Source organism: Artibeus jamaicensis, unplaced genomic scaffold (genome assembly GCF_021234435.1).
Source record: "Artibeus jamaicensis isolate MK-2021 breed Jamaican fruit bat unplaced genomic scaffold, CSHL_Jam_final scaffold_1019, whole genome shotgun sequence".
NCBI classification, from domain to species: domain Eukaryota; kingdom Metazoa; phylum Chordata; class Mammalia; order Chiroptera; family Phyllostomidae; genus Artibeus; species Artibeus jamaicensis.
Genome location: NW_026522025.1, coordinates 14633801 through 14645202, shown reverse-complemented (window position 1 = coordinate 14645202; position 11402 = coordinate 14633801). Strand labels below are relative to the sequence as shown.

Genomic DNA, 11402 nt, shown 5'->3' with positions numbered 1-11402 from the left:
CACATTGGCCAGTCGTTGGGTACAGACTGCTCTAGTAAGGGACCAGGACCTTGGTGAAGGCAACTGACTGAGAGAAATTCATGAAAGCGACAGCCATTCATCAGTCTTGAAGGAGTATGAATGGTATAGCCCTGCATCTAAAGCACAAAGAGGGAACACATTCAGAGAGTTTAGTTTAAGAGCATTTGATGAAAGGATATTGTACAGAGGAATAGGTAGGGTTAAGAAGACTGACCAAAAAAATGGCGACTCACCCAAGAACTAGCAACGGTGGGAAACTGTTATCACCCTTAAGCCTGAAGAAACAAGGGAAGGGAACTGTGCCACTGAGACCAAACAAGAGCTGGAGTCAAAATGAGGGGCCACTTGACAGTTGCTAAAGGAACACGGCCTCTGCCTAAACCATGGTCTGGGAAATGGGGAAAGGAGAGAGAAATACTTCAACTCCCCTCACCTTCTCTCTGTTTCTTCTCCTGCCTTCCATAGCCAAAATCAATGGGAATCCCCAGAGCAAAAATCTGCAAGGTCAGCCTCCTAGAGCAGAGAGAAAAACAGAAATGGATCCAAAGGCACAAACAGAGAATAACTAGGACCAGCAGGGAAATGTTTTGCTACTCAAAAGATGGCCACCTGCTTCAGCCTGGCCAGATTCCCTTTTGTCTAAATTCTGCATCCTCATTAGTCAAAAGTCTGCAGGGCTGTGCCCCGTGGCCAACATTACTGTAGACGCCTTTGTCCAGGTATTAAAGGAAAGCTGAGCAGCAGAGCTGGAGCTGTTGTTTACATTACTTCTTCCCTGGCCAGACGTCAAATGTAGCCAATGAAGGTACAAAGATTAAAGACCCAGACACATCCACTTCACCTTCTTGTGTCTTGTAGTGATTGTGATGCATATGCGTATTTGGAGAAGCAGAAATACTAATGACTTGGGGAAGGCAAGTCAACTGCTTTTCCCTTTTATAATTCCATCTCAGAGTCCTTACATAAGGCAAGAAAGATACTCAAACCAAGAAGAGCATTAACATTATGCTGGTCTACACAAGCAATGAGAACAGAAAGAAGACAAATGCAAACAATCTTCAATAATCTAGGGGTAAATAGTTCTTAAATTTACTTAGGACTTGATACTCTTTAATGTATAAATCATCTTGAGCTAAAGGGCAATTGGTCATTCTTTCCATTTTTTTATAACCCTTGTACTCTAGCTATAAAGGCCTAATCATTAAATCTGAAAAATAACTCCCTTTAAATCTTTTGATACTTTTATTCACACTTTTCTTGTGCCTAAAGGCCCACCTAACCAGATTCCAGACAACCTCCTATTTCCTTCAAAATCTGGCTCAAATCACATTCCTTCTCTGTAGCTTTTCACACTTCTGCTTCCTCTGGTCCAAATTAAATAATTTCTCATTGTTCTTCTATAATACTCTTTATACATGTTAACTTTACATTATCTATGTTTTGCATATGTAATTATTAGTGAACTTATCTCCTCCCCCACTAAGATGTTTATTTTATATATATCTTTGAATCTCATTCATCTAGCAGGTACTTAATATTTATTAAGCAAATAAGTAACCAAGTAAAATTTCATGTGAAATACCAGGGTGGGGGGCAGACACACCTGTGCCTGCCACACAGCAGGTGAGCTAGTTTTGGCCCGTGTGTCCTGGGACCCACTCATCACCCTTCCCCTGGTTTGATAAAGTATATGTGTCAGTAATTGTGTAAAGAGTTTAGATAATACTTGGTACACAATAACTCCTCAAAAAATTAGGTATTCTCATTATTTATTTCCTAAAAATTTTCATATTGACTTTATAATTTTTAACTTCTTTGCTAATTCCATTAATTTGAAAACATTACACAGAAACATACTTTCAGATTATGTGATTTCCAACCATAAAAATATTTCAAATTGTATGAATGCAAACAATAGTGATTAAATATTTTATATGTATACAATGTGTCAGAAATTAGAAAAATATATTAATCAACAGCTTTAAGATCCTGTATTTCTTGAGTCTTGACTATCAATAATTTCAATAATTTACTGATGTGGGCTCTAAAGAATCTGGCCTAGACACTGGCACTGAAACAATTTAATAGCAAATAAAAGATCTCCATTTTATCTTTCTAAATTAATAAATCTCAATCCAACAAGAAATTTATACACATGTGTATGTGTGTAAATGTAATATATATGTAACTGTTGATTTTATTTTAATCATTTGATAAAATGCTAAGCATTTTTTCATTGTGTGCTATGATATTCATAAGCTTTATGACCCTGAACCATAGATATTGGCAACTTAAAGACCATGTTTTAGTCAGTTAAAATTTTGTAAAGATTGATAGCATTAAATTATGTAAAAAAAATTTTATGATAAAAACTTACACGGTATTTCAGAGTGGAGAAATTTAGAATAAAAACAATAATAAATTAATCATAAATGATTCAGGTTGCAAGTGAACTTTACGATATGTAATAAAATTTTTCATCTACATTGTTCTTTAAATCCTGAGAAATTTATCCTGCCCCTCCACCTCATTTCAATTTTTTAACTACTTTGTACATGACAATAAATAAATTTTAATAGGATGAAGATCACAATATAATATAAATAAATCTACATAAAATATTCTTGAATAAACTATGAAAAAAAATAATCAGAAGTTGGCACAAATCTTTAGCTCTACTTATAAAGTATCACATTAAGCCCCAGCATGTATATGTTGAACTCAATGCTTCTATAAAATACATGCCTGATGGATGAAATGGAATCTTGATAACAAAAAATAAGTGTTCATGTTCATGTATTCAATTAAAGGTTCTTTTATATTAAATTACTAATTAATTTTCAAAATATTTTTTATGTCTTTTACATGCTTCAGAAGAACAATTTAGGAGAGTTTTCTGATGGCTGTTATACCAGTTACTTAAAAGACAAAGGCCTTGTCCTGGCCAATGTGGCTCAGTAGGTTACTGTGTCATCCCATAGACCAAAAGGTTGTGGGTTCAATCCCCAGTAGGGGCACGTGCAAGAAGGCAATCAAGAAGGCAAGAGACAGAGAAACATCAGATTCTCATTCTCTCTCTCTCTCTCTCTCTCATCCACCCTCCCTCCCTTCCTTCTTCTCTCTCTAGAAGCAATGAAAAAATATCCTTGGGTGAGGATAAAAATATAATAATTAAAAGACAAATGTCTTAAAAACCTGGTTTCTTGCCTTTTATGTCACCCTGTATAATTCATACATCATATTCTACCACATTCATCTTTTTTTTAGATTAATGCTTAGAAAAACTCAGTGATTCCTACCTCATAAAGCTCAGACTCTGTGCCTGGCTTTCTGGGACACAACCCCGACCTTTTCTCCCAGTCATCATTACTGTCATTGCTGCCTCCAGCCCAGCTGATCTACCTCCCTTATACTCTTGGGCTCTACCTTGTTGCTCCTGCCATCTCCTCCTCCCTTAGAAGAGGAACCTCACATACACACATACCACACACACATACTTCAAAGCCCAGCAGAATCCCTGTCTTCCCAGCCAGAGACAAAAGGACTTCCCTTCCAGAACTGGCAGTGCATTTCACTTGCGTGTGCACCTCTCATCCAGAGCCCAGCATTTTCTACTTGAAATGGTTATTTTTCCATGTCCCCTCTGGAAGGTGAGGGTCTTTTTATCATATCACCAGTAGTTGGCACAAAGAGGGCCCTCAATAAACATTTTTGAATAAATGAATATTGGTATATGGAGATGTGGATCCAGATGCCAGCTCTGGACATGACTGAACAAGCCATTTAATTGCCAAAGACCTCAAGTCATCTCATCTATAAAGTAAAAAAAAAAATAGCATCTGTATTCCTTCCTCACAGGGATGCTGTCAACATTACATGAAGTGATGTATGTGAAAGCATTTTTATGTGACATGTGCTACACAAATGCTTTTATTATACATTTTTATATCCCTCCACAATGCTTAATATACAACACTTTGCACACATTTTGTATACAGTAAGCATTGAATGAAGCATGCTGATTGAAGATGGGAAAAAGTCTACATCCATTATCACTGACATGCTGTCCTCCTTTGAAAATTGTGGTGGCTAAATAGCTGCCTTTTTCCTTTCCCAAGATATTAAGCGTACAGAGATTCACTTTGCTAATCTATTCATTGAGTGCTGAGGATTACAAGGCTGCTATGGTTCAGAATTGTTAGTAAGCCTTTGATCTAAGTACTAAGTGAGGTCCACTGTTAAACCACCTCTGTTCTTTATTTTCTTCCATTGTCAAGGTGAAGCCGGCACCAGCTGAAATACCGCCCTGATGGGGAAGTGCCGGGTCACGGTTGCATTTTCAGAACTGCACATTATTCAAGACCAGACTTTTTCTCTTGACTGTGTTTTATTATTTGTCATTAATTATTAACAATTATACAATAAATTGTATACTTAAATTAACCACTTATGAACACAACCATTCTTTTCATCACTCATAACAATTTTTCTGAAAATTATGTCAAAGTTCTAAATAATTTGGTGTTGTAAGTGGTATTTTTATTATACTTTCTGAAATATAGCTAAATTTAGCATTTATAAATCTAAAAAACATGAATTCAATAAGCAAAATTGAAAAATTAGATAATAACATACATTATATATGTAGATTTTCCCCATTAAATTAATCATGAAGCCAAAGAGTAACCATGAAGAAAACAATTTTCAAATTCACCTACCCTTATTTTAAAGCATCTTGCATCTTTTTCTCAGTATAATACTCACATATTCACAAAAGAAGGACTTTCCATCTTTTGTTATATTCAAGAGTGAAAAGTCATATTCAGAGCTTAGGCAAAGTTGATTAATATGCTAAGCTGACCTCCAGAGATGGAATTTCTTGGCAAGCATCATGACAGAGTTTTTATTGATACTTATAATGGAGCTGTCACACAAGTCAGCCAGCTGACGGGCACGATGAGAGAGGCAGAAAGAGTAGCCTTCTGAATGTCCGGTCGGATGAAGGAAGACTGCATGTCAACTGGTGCCTGAGTATTAACCCTTCAATCAGAAGACAATCAGAAGACAAGTCTCTTTCTATACCTGGCAACTAGTAGGAATAAAAATAAAGTACAAATTCTAACAAACTATATACCAGGCATTATGCCAACTGTTTCACATCAATCCTAACAATAAGACTGTGGAATGATTTTCCATTCTTATTTTATAAATCAAGAAAGAGAGCCTTCCAGAGTTAAGTCAACTGATTTCAGTCTTGAAGCTAAAAAAGGGATCTAATCCTAGAACTTCTATGTTCAACCACCATGCTACACACTAGTTTGCAGTTAAACTAGCATACCAGTCCTGATTACAGAGAGGGAGGGAGGGAGGGAGATGGAGGGGGTACAGCAGGGGGAGGGGGGAGAGAGAGAGAGAGGGAGAGAGAGAGAAAGGTCATAACTGAGCACATTTTATACTGTAATTCTACAAGCGCTTGTCCAGTACTCCACGTCCAGGACCAATTCTGACTTTAGTTATAAGGAAGTTTGAAACATATCACAAAAGATCTAATTAGTCTGCCATTTGAAGAGTTTTGATTCTAAGTCTCACCTTAATAGCCAAACTTCTATCTTCTGCTAGGCAGCAAATCTCTGCCTTGAACTCCAATTCTGGGTGTCTATCATTGCCCTCTCTTCCTGGGTCTAAACATTCTGCCCAGGATGTCAGTGTTGATCTTGTCCAGAGCTGCAGTGCTATCCTTGGACATGAGACGCACAGGATGGTTCTCCCTCTACTTTTGGCATCTCTAATGTAACAGGTCCAACCCTCTTGACCCAGATATGACCTCTCTTACCTACCTGGCTTTTAGACCATTAAAAGTACCTGTACAGGCCTGCCTCAGTTGCAACATATTGCTATCTGTCACTGTGCTAATAATCTTTCATGACTCTAAAGTAAACAATGGTTGGCTTGGCAACACCCTTAGGGTGGCATTAAGACATTATTGCTGGTAATTTATGTGAATGATCTGATGTACTAAAGACTTTTATCCATTGATGATTTGAAGTTGAATTAGTATATTGTAATTATTTTGCTGATTCTCTTAGTCTCAAAGACTTTTCCTAAATAATGCTAAGCACTCAGAGGGACACTTATTGATTTCTTTTAAATTATACCCCAAATATCCTCTGCATGATTTTTAAGTAAGAAGTAAAAATTTAACACTTTTATTCTTAAATTTTAGTTTAGTTTTGTATTTGGTTTTTTTTTTTGACCAGTGGCAACAGAGTGAATGGGTTAGTGGACGATGACAGAAAAATAATACCCTTTGATAAAATAACTCTGAACTCAATAAATAATAGAATTGTAGTTGTGAAGATTTCAGCTCAATAAGCAATAGAATGTGCTGTGTGAGCATTTCAGAACATGACAGAAGGACAAATATAACAGCTAAGAGCATGAGTATGTTGGCTGTGGAGAAATGGTGAGGTCGAGCAACCCTTTTACAGACTTCTTAGCCTCGCTCTGAAATTTATTCAGCTTGAAGCAGAATATAAATGCATGAATTGACCCTCTTGGGAAACAATTTTCTGTCTCTCTAGTCAAAAAACTTCTTGGATATTTTAAACCTTTGCATGATACTGAAAAAAATGGGTGAAGTAAACGTTGAATGGTAAAATATCTAGTCTAAAATTAATCTTATGACATATGTGAGCTGCCTTAGCTCTCAAATCCTTTCCACAACCATACTCATCTTTTCAATGTTTCTGATAAAAGCAAAATTGAAGAGATAACTAAAGACTCTGATTCCTTTATGAGAGCATTTCCATGAGATGAGGAAAAAATAACTGGTGATAAGTTAAAATATAACTAAAATTTTATTTTTCACACTAAAAGATAAAAATCTGCATTTTTCAAAAATGTGATTAAAGTAGGTAATAGTATGGATCTGTTCCAGCACTCTGGTGACTAAAACTTAAATAAATTAACACAAATATTGCCTCAGAGACTAGAAGCAGTGGATTTTATTCAGCTGTTGAGAAATGTGCACAAACAGTACAGCTCCCTCTCAGAAAAACAAGGTGGAGTTTTGACACTCTTGGATGCAATTTCTTCTCATTGGAAACTGACTGACATAAATGCCATAACAATGATTGGTTACTACAAGTGGATTACAAATTCTTTCTGTGACATCTGTAAGCTCTCACACCTGGTGTACCTATAATGCATACACTAACACACACACACACACACACACCAACTTGACCTTTGATCCTTTCAGAAATGCTGTAACTAACATTAGTTCAAAATAATAATGTTTTTTATCCCAAATTTCTGAGACCAGCACATCTGCCTAGAATCAGACTGGGTTTCCCATTCCCAAACCTCGACTTGCTCTTTGAACATCTGACCCTATTTCATTCCCCATCTCTGATCCAGATTATCTGTATTTCACACAGTTTCTTTGACCGATTGGTGCCCATTCACCTGCTGGATCAGTGCCTAGCAGAGTCCTGTCACATACCAGATGCTTGATAAACATTTGTCCAATCACTAAACAAATAATGAGTGTTCTGTGACTAACCCTAGCCACTTGGAGGAGGGAGTAGCAATGGAAGGGGAATGTTAACCCAACTCTGTATATCACCCTTTAAACCCAGCCTAATTTTCACACTTTGTGAAGCCCTCCCTTAGCTACTAGGCAATGTTGTTCAAAACTTGCTCTGTTCTTTGTACATCCTTATACCATCACAATGTTTAACAACCTCTGTCTCCCACTGGAGAGCAGGGCTCCCAGAGCCTGGGTGGGACATAGGGGGATGCTCTACTACTGCTCAGTGAACGGGAACAGATAATAGAAATGCTCACACTTCATTAGAGGCAGCAGCAATCAGTGAAATGTCTGAGAAGTGGAATAAGTTTGGGCCAGAGGGAATACAGGCAGCCATCTGGAATGTTTAGAATTAAGAAGTTTCTATAAAGCAGAGGCTATCGATGTCAAATTTGGCACTGGAGACAAAGAGACTGAGTACTAAGAAAAGAACAGGAAAGCAAGAACCATGATTCATATATTTACCTCTTTATCTCCAGGACCCAACCCTGAATCAGAAATTTGCTAGCCACATATCAAACATTTATTAAATGACAACCAAGTGAGTGAACTGATGAGTTTCATAATAGCGATGTCAATGGAATTTGCTGTATCAGAATCGGAGGAGAAATAGGATTCTTACAAGGAACAGATGGTGAGGCCAAGTATGTGTTCTTTCTCCCCACTATGCCTGAAAAATCAATAAATATGTGCTGGTTGACAGATTGACAACTGCTCCTTTTGATGTGTGTCTCTCTGTGTGAAAAGATGCTGACCACTCTGAACACTTACACAGGGCACAAAGAACAACTCTTCAGTAAAGAGGATAATAAGTCAGATTTATGCTCTAGTCTAGTGCTTCCCAAGCACCCAGAGGGCATGATGTGTAAAAGAAATTATAATCTCTATGTAATATTCTAAGGTGAAAAGACAAGGCTGCTTACAAGTGGAAGCTGAAAGTTCTAGTCCAGGAGATGAGATGTCTCAGCTACCCCAAGGGCTATAACAAGTTTATAATCCATTCTCATTAAACACGTGGAAGCTTTGGTTTGGTATGGAGTTGGGAAATTGTCAATCTGTCAGAACTTTTTTAAACCTAAGACACAAATATGTTACAAAGTTAAAAAGAAAGAACTTTGCACTTATCTGCTATGGTAGATTGCAAGGAAGCCATATATTTGAACAAAACTGTAATAATTTTTATTAGACATTCAGGATTTTAAAATCTGCTTTGGCCTTCCTTCACTTTGTACAATGAAGAACACCTCTGACAGTCTTATAGTCCATCCTCTGGTTCTTATACTCTAATTTAAACATTTTTTCCCTGTAATCAATTTTTAAAAAGTATTTATTAAAGGATGTTTAAAGCATATCCCACAGTAGAGAAAGAATACAATAATGAACCTCAACTACCCAGTTTAAAAAATTAACTCATAACTGATCTTCTGGCTATACCTCATTTTACTTCCTTGACTCTAGACATTATATTATTTTACCAGCAAATGTTTTATTTTACCTCTCTAAATGTTGGGGATTTTCAAAATTTTTTATTATAATGTTTTTCCATTCCCTGCCCTAACCTTTTCTTGTCCAGGTCTTGGGACAACCTACTCACTCATAGAAAGTTTGTATCTGCCTAACAACCATAATCTGTAACCAGTCAATGGTTATCACCCTTCAACCGGGTATCTTACTCCTCCTGCACTGACAGTAATGAGGACTGGACAGACATTTCAGCAGTGTTTCTCTAAAGATTATCTATCTACATGGAAATAAGAAAAGTGGAAGACTTTCCTTTCACCAGAATTATAAAACAATTACCAATCAATCTGACTACATTAACTCAATGCGATATATAATGTTTTGCTAAAACTAAGATGTCCACATTGAGTATACTAGAAGAAAGTTGCATTTGTGTGCTTTATTTATTTATTTTTATCTTTCAATGAGCTTTTTATTGGCCTCCTGCTCTGCCAAGGAGTGCCCCACTTCTGCTGCCTTTAACACCTCAAAACTTTGGTGTCATTGACCTCAGACCTAACTCTGCCATCCACAGTCCTGCAGGTCGTGGTCTTCTGGATGGTTTGTATGGAGGGGCTCTTGTCCAGGTCCTCCCCTTCTTCCAGTAGGCTATGGTAAGTGGCAGTCTCAGCCTCCAGCTTGACCTTGATGTTCAGCAGGACCTCATACTCCCGAGTCTGGCACTGCCCCTCTGCCTGGGTCTGAGCCAGCTCTAACTGCAGGTACAGCAGGATCCCATTGAACTGTCCTGTCTGAATGGCATACCACATCTCCACCTCCCTCACACTGTTCTCTAAACTGACTTCAGACTGCTCACTAAATCCAGCTTGATCTCCAATGGCTGTACCATACATCTCAGCTCTGTGAGTGTTATCTCAGCAGCACTATCTCAGCAGTCTTCAAGGTGACCACTGTGGTGCTCTCTTCAATCTGATGGGACAGGTACTTGTCCAGCTACTCTCAGTTCTTCCAAGCCAGCTCATCATACTGGGCCCGGATGTCTGCCATGATTTTGCCAAGGTCCTGAGATCTGGGGGCATCCAACCCCACAGTCAACCCAGAATTGGCAGTCTGGTTTTGTAAACCATTTACTTCCTCCTCGTACTTCTTCTTCATGAAGAGCACCTCCTCCTTGAGAGCCTCCATCTCTGTCTCCAGGTGCAGCTGAATGATATTGGTGACATTAATGACCTTCCAGAGCCCATCGATGTCATTCTCCACAGACTGGCACATGGCCAGCTCCATCTCATACTTGACTCTGAAGTCATCAGCAGCAAAATGGGCACTGTCTTGCAAAATCATGTGGGCATTGTCCACAGAATTTGCAAAGATCTGGGCCCTCAGGTCCTGGATGGTCTTAAAATAATGCCCCCAGTTTCTGACCTGAGGTCCCTTCTTCTCTAAGTGTTCCTGGATTTTGGTCTCCAGCCTCTGATTTTTATCAGCCTCCAGGCTTCTCACCCACTCCAGGTAGGAGGCCAGGCAGTCATTCAGGCATTGCATAGTCTCCTTCTCACTCTGGATGCCTCCAATGCCCACCAGACCCCCAGCCATCCTTGCAGCCAGGCCCCCAGGTCCCCAGCTGCCCCACAAGCTGGTGGAGCAGGACACGGAGATCCGGGAGCCGGAGTCCCCTGGTAGCCGAATAGACGCTGTCCATGCTGCTGGTCAACCAGACTTGGTAGCTGAGTGACTGCATGGAGCCCTGGGTCCAGTAGCTTGTGGAGAAGCTGGAGCATGTGCTGAAGCTCATGTTGTTCAGGGAGGAAGGTGAGAAGCCGAGACTCAGGTTGAAGCTGCCACATTACTTATTTATGCCTGTTATTACTGGCACAATTATTATTGTTTCCAAAAATACTTTGACCACCAATTATTATTATTATCCATTTTTTTGATGACCAGATTGTCATATTATGGGACAAATGACATATTAGTAATCCAAAATTCAATAATGCCAATGCTTTTAAAATATTGCTTAGAAAATATTCATCGCATTGCAAAAAGAAAAAAAGATAGAAAGCAACATAACAATTTGTGATAATCTATCCCATAGCCCAGAACATTCACATGTAAGATATATATTCTTTTATATTTGATATCCCTGTGCCAGTGTATGATGATTCAATTCTCCCAACTCTTAATTCACACTAAGGCAGAAGTTCTGCATAATTATTGTGAAGTCAATTGACCTTCAGTTTGTTCCAATGTAAATGTAAACTCAATAGAAAGAGGAGATCCAGATAATTAAGAATATTTTATGCCACTTACTTTTATCATCAAACAGAAAATC

At 38.3% G+C, this 11402-nt stretch overlaps 1 pseudogene; it reads right to left on the bottom strand.

The window, feature by feature from the left end:
• Window positions 1-9591: 9591 nt before the first annotated feature.
• LOC119063522 (keratin, type I cytoskeletal 18-like) lies at window positions 9592-10865 on the bottom strand (annotated as a pseudogene).
• Window positions 10866-11402: the final 537 nt, after the last annotated feature.